The sequence below is a fragment of the Embiotoca jacksoni genome, unplaced genomic scaffold (assembly GCF_022577435.1).
Source record: "Embiotoca jacksoni isolate LCO1_2020_lvr unplaced genomic scaffold, fEmbJac1.0.p SCAF_10, whole genome shotgun sequence".
NCBI classification, from domain to species: Eukaryota; Metazoa; Chordata; class Actinopteri; family Embiotocidae; genus Embiotoca; species Embiotoca jacksoni.
In genome coordinates this window covers 17,099,873-17,113,851 of record NW_027185230.1, presented here as the reverse complement: position 1 = coordinate 17,113,851, position 13,979 = coordinate 17,099,873, and positions in this window count along the sequence as shown.

Genomic DNA, 13,979 nt, shown 5'->3' with positions numbered 1-13,979 from the left:
TGTAAAAACCTGTTTGGCCCGTTGTTATTACAGAGCCAAAGGTTTGGCTGATACATCCATGTTAACACACACATCTTACACAGCCAGCTATAACCAACACAGGTGAAGGTCTATTTGAGTGTGCAGTTAAAGACCTTTTAAAGTAAGCTTGCATCAACACTTTTGACTTAAATCAAAAAACAAGCACTTGAATACCAAATAGAAAAGCAAGTCAAAAAAGTGCCGCTATTTATTTTTTCTTTGAAAAGGAGCATAATGGTGGTTTCAGCCCATTAACTATAAAAATATATTTACTTTTAAATTGCTGCCCAACCACTTTCAAAAAGCATCTCTTTAAATTTCAGACTGATTTCCCACCTTTCAGCCACCTACGGGTTTGTATTTTGTTCAAGGTTTTGTGTTTTCTAAGAGATCATCCTTCAATTTGTGTAAAAGTTACAAAGTTTGGCTTTTGGGTGTGAGAACTCTTTGTGTAATTTGGCTTTTGATCAGTTGACCATCAAAAATGATTTTTATATCAATTCTATTAATTATTTATCTCAAAAACAGAAAGAGTTGTAATCTAAAAACCTGAAATATTTTTTGGAAGATGTGTGACAGAAATATAAAGTACACAGGTTTTGTGGTTGAAGGATTAAAACACACAACAGCGAAGGTTAAATCTGTCAAGTTTATCGAACGGACTTCAAATGAACTTCCTCAACATGATGCATTCAATTTATTTTCCTTTCAGACTCATCAGACTGCTAAACTTTTGGTAGGAACTTGTATCAAATACACACAAATGTAATCACGGAGAACAAAGACGGAGCAGAAGTATTTCCCACAGATGAGAATTTGGGGCGGTGGGGTCTGTCGGAGATGAGTTTAGAGATGCTGCTTTTTGGAGGTTAGGTTTCACGTAGTTATGAGGTTAAGGGGAGACCAGACGAGGAAGGAGGGGCGGAGGGGGGAGAAGATTGAATTCAGGAGCAAATTGTGCAACGTTAGATTTAGACGAGAGAACTTTTTGCCCTTAATGACAGAGACAGACGTGAAGGATGTCTTCGCTCAGTAAGTTGATACACACCTCTGTCTTCACCACTTTTTTCCACAAGCACATTCGTGTCTATCACCCTCATAAACACACACAGGCAGAACCAAAACACCGGCCGCACACATGCAGAAAGTCACGGAAGCACGATTAGCTTTGAGGTCTGTGCGTGTGCGCATGTTTGTGTGTGTTTGCGTCTGTCTCCTTGTGTTATCACCCTTCTTGCCTTGCGGCCTTCCTGTTGACAAGCAAAGCAAGAAGAGCAAAAAACACACCAAAAAAAAACTGTGAAGCACAATGTGAGAGACACGTTAGATGAACTGTTAACTTCCTCAACCCACCCCCATTCATCTCTCGGTCTCACACACACACACACACACACACACACACACACACACACACACACACACACACACACACACTCCCGCACTCTGCTCTTTGTCCCAGCTCCCTCTCCTATCTTCTTCTCTATTCTAGCCCTATGCTCCTCATCCTCCCCCCATCTCCCTGCCTCCCTCTATTCAGCCTCTTTCCTCCCAGTCACTGCCTTTGACCTCGGCAGCAGTATAAAAGCTAACCTTACACGTCACAGGAAGGTCACTTGCACACAGGGGGGGTCAAGGAGAGGTTGAATTCGTGGCCCTGGGGCGCCGCCTTGGTCCCAAAGGACTGTGGGCAATGTGACAAGGACTTGGTGGGCGGGGAAGGGGGGGTTCCCACTTGACCTCAGGGGGGTTGTAGATGTTCATCAGCACACAGCTGTATGCCTCCAATGGCTGAGCCTGTAAGAGTTTTATGTGGTCTCTATGCTGAATAAGATCTACAAGACCATCCAGTTCGTGAAAGAAATGTATATTTGTGTTTGGTTTAAGGCAAAAATGGCAAGAAATGGGAATGAGATTCGGATTGAGTAAAGTCCGATTTCCATTTAGACTGTTCAGTGTAATTCATACCATCTATAATCAAACACAAAATGGTAGCAGCTTGCTGACAGATGTTAAATATGATCGCTATATCTTCATATTTTAAAGCATGTTGTCATAACTGTTGGGTTTTTTTATTTTGCATTAAAAAAAAAATCATCCACACTTTTCTCTGTCTCTTCATTTTCCATTAAATGTGTGCTTTTGTGTATGTGTGTCCAGTGATTGTCTGCCTCCCAAAAACGGATCTGTCTTCTTCAGAGCAGGATGACAGGTCCCTCTGTGTCTCACAATACAAAGACAACCCCCTCACACACACACACACACACACACACACACACACACACACACACACACACACACACACACACACACACACACACGCACGCACACACACACGCAGTCACACTTACCATACAGCCAGATGGGCTTATGTCCCCCATCGCCAGACAAATTAAGTTTGGGCCCCCAGATTAATATTCAGGCAAAGCACTGGCTCTATATAATTGAATCATGGTGCCATGAGTGTACAACAGGGGCTACTTTAGATGCGGCTACCATGTGCGCACACACACACACACACACACACACACACACACACACACACACACACACACACACACACACACGCACACACACACACACCAACATCTCTTGGCTGCCAGCTGCGCTTGGTATCCTGTCTGCTGGTTGGGGACAAGTCATGAATACAGAATTCACTGAGGCACCACATATTGTTTTATGGCGGATTTTACCTTTAAGTCTCTGTTCCTCTGTACTGAAAGACTGTGTTACTACATGTTCCAAAAAACTATAGTGGAGAGACACGCACATCATTTCTTAGCTATTTTTTTATGTCACCTGACAAATGATTAAACCCATAATGTTAAATGTTTCTGCATCCAGTTGAATATTGTTTGGACACAATACACGCATATTAACTAAACTATAACATAAAACAACTGTCAATTTAAGCAAACATTTGAAGGAACTTAAAATACCTAATTAATTTGAACTGGTTCATCCATTCATTCAATTTATGCCATGTTTCTAGCCTATCTAATTATAAAACAAGGAATTACTTATGTGACTATCAATTACTTTTATATACTGCGGGCTAGTAAAGAAAAATTGTGGCATAATAAAATGTTATTGAGGGCCATTTTGTCTCATGGTTCTCCATCATGCTTTCATACTTTGAATGTTATAATTAAGACACGGATTTAATTGCATCCTCTGAGATTAAAAAGGTCATAAAAATCTTAACTCTAACTTGATGTTCATGTTATGTTTACACTAAAAGAAAAAAGAGACTACCAGCTAATATTAGATTTTGTTTAAAGTCAGTTAGTTTAGAGTCAGCCGAAGCCTTCTTCTGTATGAATAAAACTTATTTCTTGTTGTGTTGAGGCCTCAAATGTTCTCAGTCTTGATTGCTGCTGTTCATCTTTATTAGAAAAGGAACCAGCTGGCTGGAAGAACTCCAATTATATGACTCGCAGCTTCAGTTAATGTCCCCGCACTGATATTTGCAATGGTGCCTCCTGACATCAAAACCCCCCACGAACCTGTGATGGTTTATGCTCTTCACACATGCTGTATATAGTGAGCGTAACATATAGGTAAAAGAAATTAAATATTGAAGTTCCCCTGTGATGAGGATTTCCTTTTGATTAGGTATGCTTTTTGAATGAAAGTTTCCTTTTGTGTTTTTGTCTTATACTTTCCTTTCATTTTTCTTTTTAAAGATTCTCTGTAATATTCTTTGTGCTATAAAAACCATTTAAGCCTGAATTAAATTCATCATGACCTCCAGGAATAAGAAAATACATATTTTCAATTTGTAGAAACAACAATTGTTTGGTGTTCACTTCCTTCAAAAGACACTTTTTAAAAAAAAAAAAAAATTAACTGGGAAGATTAACTCAGCTTTTCAGTGAAAAGCTTTTTGGTCCTACAGGGAACAACCGGGTGCTTAGCAAGTTCAATATTGGATTTTACAGTACAGCATATACCTGTCACTGAAACCTTCATTTTTTTTAAAGGAAATGCCAGCAGAAAAATGTATAAGGGTTAAAAAAAAAAAAAAAAAAAATATCCCCCCAAAAAATGGAGACAGTAAACTCTTAGTGATGGAAAATAACACTTGAAATTATGATATTACCTGAAAATTATTGTTTATTTTTTAATTTAAATGCATTTATGTGTTTTTTATTTCCTGAACTGCAACTTCTGCCAAAATAAAATATTGATCCTAATAATAGAACAAGTGCTATCATTCTCAGCTAGGTGCTAGACAGCCAACTCATCTTTTACCCTCACACACTCACACACTCACACACACACACACTCACACACACACTCACACACACACGTCTCCTCTGCTTCCTGTTCACTCACAGGCTGTTGCCCTTACAAGTTTGGGTGTAGCGAGAGGAGGTGACATAGACACACACACACACACACACACACACACACACACACACACACACACACACACACACACACACACACTTCATTTCTCACCAGGCTTTTTTCTGTCGCTCCCACACCTCCTCCTCTTCCTCCTCCTCTTCCTCTCTCCTCTCCGTCTCTCACACTCTCCCTCACACTCAGGGTTCAGTTGTGGGTTATCTGGCACGGTCCATACATATTGGATTTCATGTAGGCCATCCAAATGATTTGTTTTCTTCGCCGTTAGAATATTTCATTTGGTTTTCGCATCATATAAAAGGCACACACCATAACATTTTATAACAATCATCATGCACATATATGACTGCAGCAAATTCCAGTTCTTGTCTCTTTCTTGCACGCAAACAGATCAAATGTGAAAGACCGAGCACGAGTGAAGTGCTGCCAAAGTGAGCAGAGAGGACGCCGAAGAGAAGTGAAGGTATCAATCGGAGCCGCTTTGGCGTGAAAACAATCTTTACTCCTACAACTCTTCCAACTCGATCTCAGCACCGTGAGACAGAGAGCTGTGGTGAGCAAAGAAGCTTCCACATCCAGCTTGCGGCGTGTGATTGAGGCCCTAATGCCGGTGAGGGTGAGTCTGTCCTGTGGTGGAGGGGTATCTGTCACCCACAGCTGTTTGTATGCTGTGTGAGAACCATCACTTTCACTTGATTAAATCCCCGCAGTCATCTTATCTGAAGGCAGCAGGACAGGTAAGTGCGCTCCACTGGCAACCGTTAATCTGAAGGATGTGCTGCACATTTTCAAAGAGCTGCCCCGATTACATACAACACTTCCTGTGGGGGTTGCCTTGGTTAACAGAACCAGGTTTCTCTGTTTCTTTGTGCGCTAAAATGGCCGCAAATCTTAGAATTCATTAAAATTGTAAAGGGGACACGAAGACAAAATATATAATTTTCTGGAGACGCACAAATTCAAATGGAAGCCAGATGGTGTATGAATCTGTCCCAGTACCCACACTTGCAATCATCAGCACTTCAGCGCATGTTCGCGCCACCACACAGTAGGAAAAAACGTCCCACACAGTGCACTCACCACACACCTCTGCTAATGCCGCATTCAAGCGACATTCAGATCTAGATGTATCCCACAATTTACCAGGTACTAGTGAGGCACACGAGTCCAGACAGAGGGGGGAAATATGTACAGGTTTTAGGAGAAAAATATCAACTGACATGAAGAAGATGGAAGTTTATGACGTGCTGGATTTAATGTCTGACATTGTACACTGTAAATGCTAAAATATTATTTTATCACAGATTTAGAGATATGCGTTCCTACTCCAAAGAGAGAAACAACAAGGTTTTAAAATAATATCACTTTATTCACTAGGCGTGTTTCAGTGTGCTCTGATAAACCCCCACATGCTTTGAGTCTTCACAGGAACTTGTGCATTGTGGGCAGTTACTGGAAATTCATCACGCAAGTAGGCAGTCGACTACTTACGAACAGTGTAAAATTTGCATGCTCAACAGTCTCCTGGTTTCTCATCATATTTGGGATACAAAGTTTACATGAAACATCAGAAACATGGTGATTCATATCCTGTATTCGAGGTGCGATCGAGAAACTGCTCTTGTACCAGAAATTTGAGCACACATAAAATTTTGAGTCAAATTTTAACCAAGCAGAGCTAAAAAAGGAAAATGGATTTTCATTGCTTAAATAAGCAACTGTTAAATTAAAAAGTGGTGACATGTCAACACTATGGTTCATTTCTGCTTCCCCCACAAAATATCCACTGCTTTAGGTTTATTTTCATGCCAGCTTCAATGTATTTAAATGGCGACCAGTTGATACTATTTTGCCACCATGACGGCTTGAAAACATCGTATGAACTGTAACTAACATGTATTTATACTGACCACAGCCACCAAGGTGCGCTGAACCCACAACACACACGAAAACAAACACACAGAGAAACACAAATTTACATCATCACCCCCGAGAAACTGAAGAGCAGTCCACGCCAGCGGCTCAATTTCCCATAAAAGGTCGTCCACAAACCCGTAAACTCAAACCTATAATCACAACAACAGTGCCACTAATGACATGGTTTGAAATGCCACACCTTTATTAACTCACGCCACAACATAACTAACCAGAGAAACAGAGGCCTTTGAACTGCGGCGCACTAGTCACCCGAACGCATCCAGCCATTCACCTCTGTAATCTACTGGACTCCTCCTGGCTCGATGAGAGTGTCAGCAGCAGGAAAAATTAGGCCAGATGTCCTGTCCACTTTCCCAGAATTCAATGCAACAACATGGAGGAAGTCCTTGTGAGAGACAAGCACAGGACGGTCAAAGGCAAAGCCAACGCAGCAGTAGATGTGATGCTGTCATGGCCACACAAACCACAAATGGTTAAATATCATTGAAGGGAGAAGACCTAAATATCACTGCAAGCCCCTGCAGTCATGTTTTTCAATGTCTGAACCACTTAGCGAATGAGAGAGAGACAGAGCGAGACAGAGAGAGAAAGAGCGAGAGAGAGTGACACACACCACATCTTTCCTACACTAATGCAGCAGGGAAAGTGGCAGTTCTGTTGAAAAGCACATGAAGCCCCGAGGCAGCTTTCTGGACCTTGGTAATCTTCTTCAAATCTCATGCCTAATGCTCACTCACACCCAAACAGCCATCTAAAAATGTTCCAAAAAAGGCAGACCAGCCGCCTGGATGACTGGACGGCCAGCTAATTGACTGGGTGAGTGAAATCAATGTTGTGAACTGGATGTGCTTTTCAGCTCCACTAACAGCCCACTGGTTCAGTAGGAGTTCAGCATGCCACAGTAAATGGTCTGGGGGATTTGTGTGTGAGTGTGGTTCAGCTGGCGGGACACCGAATCGCCGCTCTTACCATGGATTCACTCCAAAGGTTGCTTCACTGACTCGTGTCACCTAAAGGTGATAGAGTGCTTTAGAGACTTCAGAAAAAAAAAGAAAAGAGGGCAAATGGAGGAGTAAACCGAGCCTCGCTGCACCAGACGATTGCTCACGGCTTCAGTTTTCTGCGCTGTGATTATAGTCTGGAAACCCTGTTTGCATTAACGTCCACTCAGCTACTCTGAAGGGTGGACGAATCATGTTATGTGCTGGACCATCTCTTGGCTGAGTGCAGTGATATTCCTCTCTACTATTATATTCAGTGATGACCAGACAAGGTGCTGATAGGTACTTTTAAATTTGTTTTATTCTTTAAACTTAGCCAGTCTTGCTATTTCTCCTCGCTTCCAGCTTTTATGCTAAACATCATGGTTGCAGCTTCATAGTTAAGAAACCGAAATGAGAGTGGAAACCGTCTTCTTATCTAACCTGCTGCAAGACATTGAATAAGCATATTTAAAAAGGTCAAACTTTTCCTTTAAATAAGTGCAGCTGTTTCTAGTTTAAAAATTTGTTTAAATCTGCAGTGCGGAGCTTTTGTCTCCTTCTTCTTAAAACCTCAGATGCTACGAAATACTGAGATTTATCAGCTGGTGATGGCCTTAATCAGCATTGTGTGAGCTCCTTTGGCAAGAGCTTAAATGTAACCGACGTTTATTTACATGTAAAAGTCCAGCACTGTAGCTTTAAGGTTAATAGTCAAGCAACCAGTTATCTGCTGCAGCCTTCATATGATTGTTTCTGTGGAATTACTTCTTTCAGAAAGCTTTTAATGAGGAAGTAGCACACTGCATATCACTGCAGAGCTGCAGGGGAGCTCCAGTTAAAAAAAAAAATGCACCAATTAAGATTCCATACACTCAGGGCAGCTCGAGTGGTAAGTGGGCAAATTTGCTCATTCATGTGTATAATATAACTTCCCTATGGAGGATGCAACACAAGCCTCAGATGCAAAATTCCCACGCCTGCCGGGCAAGTACTAATCAGATCAACATACAAGCAGTTAAAAAGCTAAACCATCTGGAAATTCAGTGGAGCATAGTCCTTTTGGGCAGAAGTGGATTTTTTTTTTTTTTTTTTTACCTTCATACAATATGCATACATACACACAGACATTCACACAAACATCACACACAGACACACACCACTCAGGAAAGTTTTCTTTCTTTCTTTCAAGGCTACGTCCTCCTTATCCACACTAATACTTTTCCAAAATAGTGTTTTTAAAAGTGAAAACTATCCATCCACACTAACACACCTGAAAACGCATATCACACGACCACTCAGGTGACACTGCAGGTCACTGTGCTCTACGTAGAGCCGATGCTGCTGCTGGGCACGGTGTCGCAAATAATAGTTTGTCTTCTGCCTCCAACAGCAGCCTTATAAAATGCAGAATATAACTGCACAACTTAAGAGCTGGAACTTAAGGCTGATGCAGTTTATTTTCTACCGGGTCACATGGTGGAGCATGATGAATCAGGAAAGGACACAGCGTGACCGATAAAAACCCGCCAAGAGGCGACGTTCGTGTCATCATTTTATTTATTTTTTTTTAAAGTCTCCGTTTTTAGGCATTCAAAAGCGCCGGAGAAACGTCGACGCTTGATATAAACGCAACAGAAGTTACGAGTTTTAAAGCGAAAACCTAGTCAGTGTGGACGTAGTCGAAGATGCAACATTTAAATCAGTCCCCAGGAAAAGGGGATCTTTTACACTGTTTAAACTCCACACACTTTGAGGCATGCAGTTGCTTAGCAACACCAGAGCTGTGCCCCCCTCTCTGCTTTCCATTTTGGTTCTGTTTCTGCATATTCCAGCTTTGACTCAGACCTAAGTTAAGGATCTGAAATAATCCTGTAAATACACTTCCAAAGCATTAGAAAGTATTTAGCAAATAAACAATGTTAAATTAAATCATTTTTGGTTTTGATTTGCCACGCTTTCATTTTTGGTTCAATTGAAGAACATTTCCACCAGTTTGTTTGGATTGTAGACGGGCAGTTGTTTTTTTTAATTCACTCAAAATATGACTTCTCAGCATGCTAACATGTCGAGTGTAAATAAAGTTTCACAGCGTTACAGCAGTGGGAACAGAGAGAAATATTCAGCTTCAGAATCATATCATGTCTCTAACATCATATTTTGGCATCTGTTTAAATCATTAGAAAGATTCAGAATTTATCCATCGTGTGTTTTTTTTTTTTTTCTCCTTTGCTTTATAAAACATACACGAGCACAGAAAGAAGAAATTGTGTTTCAGCTGTGACGGATATCACTGCATGTTTTGATTTCTCGTGTGATGCGACTGTGGGGCTTAAAGAAACTGTATGTGAGAGTGTATGTTTGTGTGTCTTTTGTGTCTCCTGCTGTAATTACTACAATAACTTCTGCTGAGCATCACGGTCCCCATGGGTGTTGTGTTTGTGCAGGAGAGACTTGTGTGGGTGGGGGCTGAGATCGACGGGACTCTTGAGCCTCCTGCTTTATTCTGATATGCTTCTCTTTTTTTTTTCTCACCCCCCTGTGTGCAGGTTTCTACGTGTCCATCTATCCATCCAAGAGCACGTATTTCTTTTCTTTAGCTCTCCATCGTGGTCACAGGAATCAAAGAATCTCTGTCTGGTGTCTGGCCAAATATTTGATAAAGCTTCACATTGCCCAGATAGACCTTGGACCCATGGACAAATTCCTCTGCTAACAAAGGGGATTTCATTACATGAGCAGGATTTGCTCTGTCTGTGTGTGTGTGTGTGTGTGTGTGTGTGTGTGTGTGTGTGTGTGTGTGTGTGTGTGTGTGTGTGTGTGTGTGTGTGTGTGTGTTCGTACTGCTTAGAGTGAGGGACTGAATTAAGCCAAGAGTGGTCCAGTAGATTCATTGTATTCTCATCAGCGCTGCTCACTAATCTCACCACGTCTGCCTTGGAGAGGTCATTAGTCTCAGACGTTTGTTTACAACCCGCCGCCCTCGACACCCTCAATCTCACTAATCTCAGTATTTCTGTCACCTTTACAAACACACTTCGTCTACTCTTGCTTTTTTCTTCTCCTTCTCCATTCTTTCTTTCCATTGCCCAGAGGTACCATTGAAAGTGTTTGTATATGATTATGGATAGCTTTAATTATGAAAGCAGTGTCAAGTGTATATGGATCTTGTGTGTTTATAAAGGGAGGCCCCAAGATACCATAGTATCACAATTCTTAAAGTCACATTATTGCTATTTTAAACATTTAAACATGTGCTAAGTATTGCAACACCATATACAAATACACAATCATTTTTATATTTTTTTCAAATTCAGCTTATTTTCCGAAAAGGAAAACTCTTTCACACTCCTAAAAAAAAAACACAACTAGCTCTTTCAACTTCCAGTTGATGTTTCTCTACAGCATAATATGATAAAAAAAAAATATATAATAATAATAATAATAATGCTAATATAACAACACTGCAGGAAAAAAATATTCTTCAATGATTGGAAATCAACGACTACATTTTAAGTGATAACTGAAACTGTGAATTGTGAGTCTACGCCACGACATATTTCTCATCATCCAAAGAATCGTCATTTCAGTTGAACAAGACCACAAGATTTTCAGAAATGAACCCAAACTGCCGCGAAGTGGTCAGAAATGATGTCAAGAATTACAATCCTCCGTTACAAACTGCATTATGTGATGACACCATTAACAGCACTATTTTCACCTATTTGTCAAGTGAGATCGATTCACGTCAGTGAACCAACTCTTCTTGAAGAAACGGTCCAACAGCACTCAGCTTGTTTTCCTTTCACCAGGAGTTAGACGGGAAGATCAATATAAATTTCATCTCTGTGTCCAGTTCAGAAATAAGTCTCAGTCATGTTTAGCCGAGCTTTGCAGTTAAAGCAGTTAAAGGTGCTATCTTTCTTCTTTCCTACTCAAATGCTCTAGGCAGTTATTTGACTTAATTCTGATATAAAAATCCAAAATGGAGCTTCATGATGGAAAGTTTTCCTAAAATATATTCAAATATCCATCCAAAGCAGGTCTTGTTTCTTTTTTACATCACTCTGCTGTAAAACATTCCTTTGACTGCTTGGATTTTGCTTTATACGGTTGACCGGTGTATTTATCTTATTTTTCTTTCAAAAAATATATTATGTTTTCGTGCTTTTCTGTAATAGAGAGCTTGCAGTAAGTAAAAAAATATCAGAACGCTGGAATGAAAAGCATTTTCTCAGGCTCTTTGCAGAGGTAGACCTACACATCATCGAGCGTATAAAGCTTGTCAGCACACTTCTCTCTCCGTCTGTGATTGTTCTCAATAACCTCTGTTGCCCAGATGAACGATGGCAGGTACTGGATGAAAGCCAGCATCTGCTTCACTTCAGCTTACAGTCTTTCATTCAGTGCCATTCAATATCAGGCATCGCCGCACAAACCAAAGAGTGTTGTGTAATGGAGAGTGGAAAAAAAACCGTAAAAGATGAAAGAGGGGCTGGTTACACACGTATGATTAGCTCCATCAAGTGTGACTGAGGCAATTTAGAGTGAGGTGTTTGTCAATGCGCCGTTCAAAAGCAGATAAAGAAAAGCAACCAAGGCTGGCGACCAAACTTAAATACCTTTAAGGCACCGACCAAATTGCTTCGATACTCTCTATTACTGAAAAATGCCTTGTCATTCGGTACCAAATTTCAATCCCTACCATAACTTTTGTTACATTTGCGCATGAGTAAATCTCATCAGTGTCAGGGAGCCAAAGTTTTACCATGAGTAGCCTTTATTCTGGCCCACATAGATAAAAATCACTTGGTTTCAACTTTGGTAAATAAATCTTGACATCTTATTTTACTCTGAAACACATTATTGCCCACAGACCTGTCTGAGTTACCTGCACCGCGATATCTGGAGGCTTCTCTGTGCAGCCAGCAAGTTAATGTCTACCGATAGCAGCTGAGGCGTTTAGGGAACATCAGCAAATTATGGCGACTTAAAATAACCTGGGTGACACTCTCCCCCTCTAAACTGCATGACAACTAAAGATTTGTACTTTAATATGTCATTTATTTTTTTTTTATTGAAATGGATTTTATAGGATATATCTTTCATAGAATATATAGAAGATATAGAAAAAAGTATTGTTCAACAACCGGTGGAAGTCAAGGCATCGGTACCAGTTTAAAAACTTTTTGAAAGGCAACCTTTAACCACACATTTTTTTCAGGATCAGCTGGCTGATGTGGAACTTGAAGCTGCAATACAGCTAAAAAGAGGCACAATGTTCAATGAGATTCTAAGTAATAAAAATGATGTTATTCTCCTTATGATTTAAGATAGGAAACGTTGAGGGGGGAAACCTATTTACTCTACAGTTAACAAACCCTTATGTTCACCACATTATCTCTATCTACTGTCTGTGTGCCACAGCACAATAAATCAAACTGTCTAAGGACTTTTGTTTTTCTTTCGTTCTCTAGTATCTAATTTTTAACAAACAATCCCTTCCTGGTGTTTTTTCTTTTTTCTCCTTATCTTGATCTTCATTCTGCCAGAGTGTCTCTCAGCCTCAGCATGTTTGTTTGGAGAGTAAAACTCGCCCAGTGCGACATGGAAGTACGTCAACGTCGTTGGCTTGTTCTTAGAAAAGGGCAACAGGAAAAGACCACTCAGAGAGAGAGAGAGAGAGGTGGGGAGGTGGAGGACAGACAGTTCAAGTTGTGTTGGAGAGAAAGAAAATATACATGGAGCGAGGAAAGACTGAGATGTAATGCACAGTGCAAGAGTTATTACATCGTGAAGATTTTTGATATATTTGCTGCTTCTTCAGAAAAAAATATTGGACCAATAGTGTCCCAAATTATAGAAACACTGATGATACTGTAGATGTGCAGCTCCTTCTGATTTTATTTGCCCACGTTTTGAAATATATCCGTCTCTGCAGTTTCTGCCTCAGGCCCCGACGGCACAATCTCCACGTGTCCAGTTTCTAGTAGGGATGGGTATTTCAAGCAAAAATACTATTTGATATTCACTGGCAAATATTTGAACTGTCATTTCGAAGACTTCTCCGATGCGTGAATTTCTTACATTTCTCTGTTTTGTATAATTGTAAACTTAATATCTGTGCTTGTGAGACTTGATAAAAAAAAAAATACTTAGGGAAAGGATGCTTATCTTCTTTTTTTAATAGCTTTTATAATAAATCATTATTCAATTAATTGATAAATTACTGGGAAGATTGATTAATAAAATGATAAAGAAATTCTATTTTAGAGGGGGTAAAGGCCTTTAACCTTATTATTTCACTTGCAGTTCTGCAACTAAATCTACATCCTTGTTCACTCAAATATAATGGAAGCACTTTATTTCAAGAAAAACCTTTTTAACAAGTTTTTCCAAAAACTGTGTTCTTATTACTATGGATGATCTTCAGAAATCACTCACAGTTTTCTGAGGAACTGTTTTCACAGCAAAAAAGAAAAAGAAGTAGCGCCCTTGTTAAGTGTGAGGTCTGTGACTCATGTCAAGTCCGTAGTATCAAGGACATCATCTCTGGAAAGAGATGCTGCTTTTCAAATTTTGTAAATTGTAAACTGTCAACGCCGTGAATGCCACAAAAGAAAATCCATTTGAATCCATTGTGGCGTGTTGGAGGCTGAATGCTCACAGATT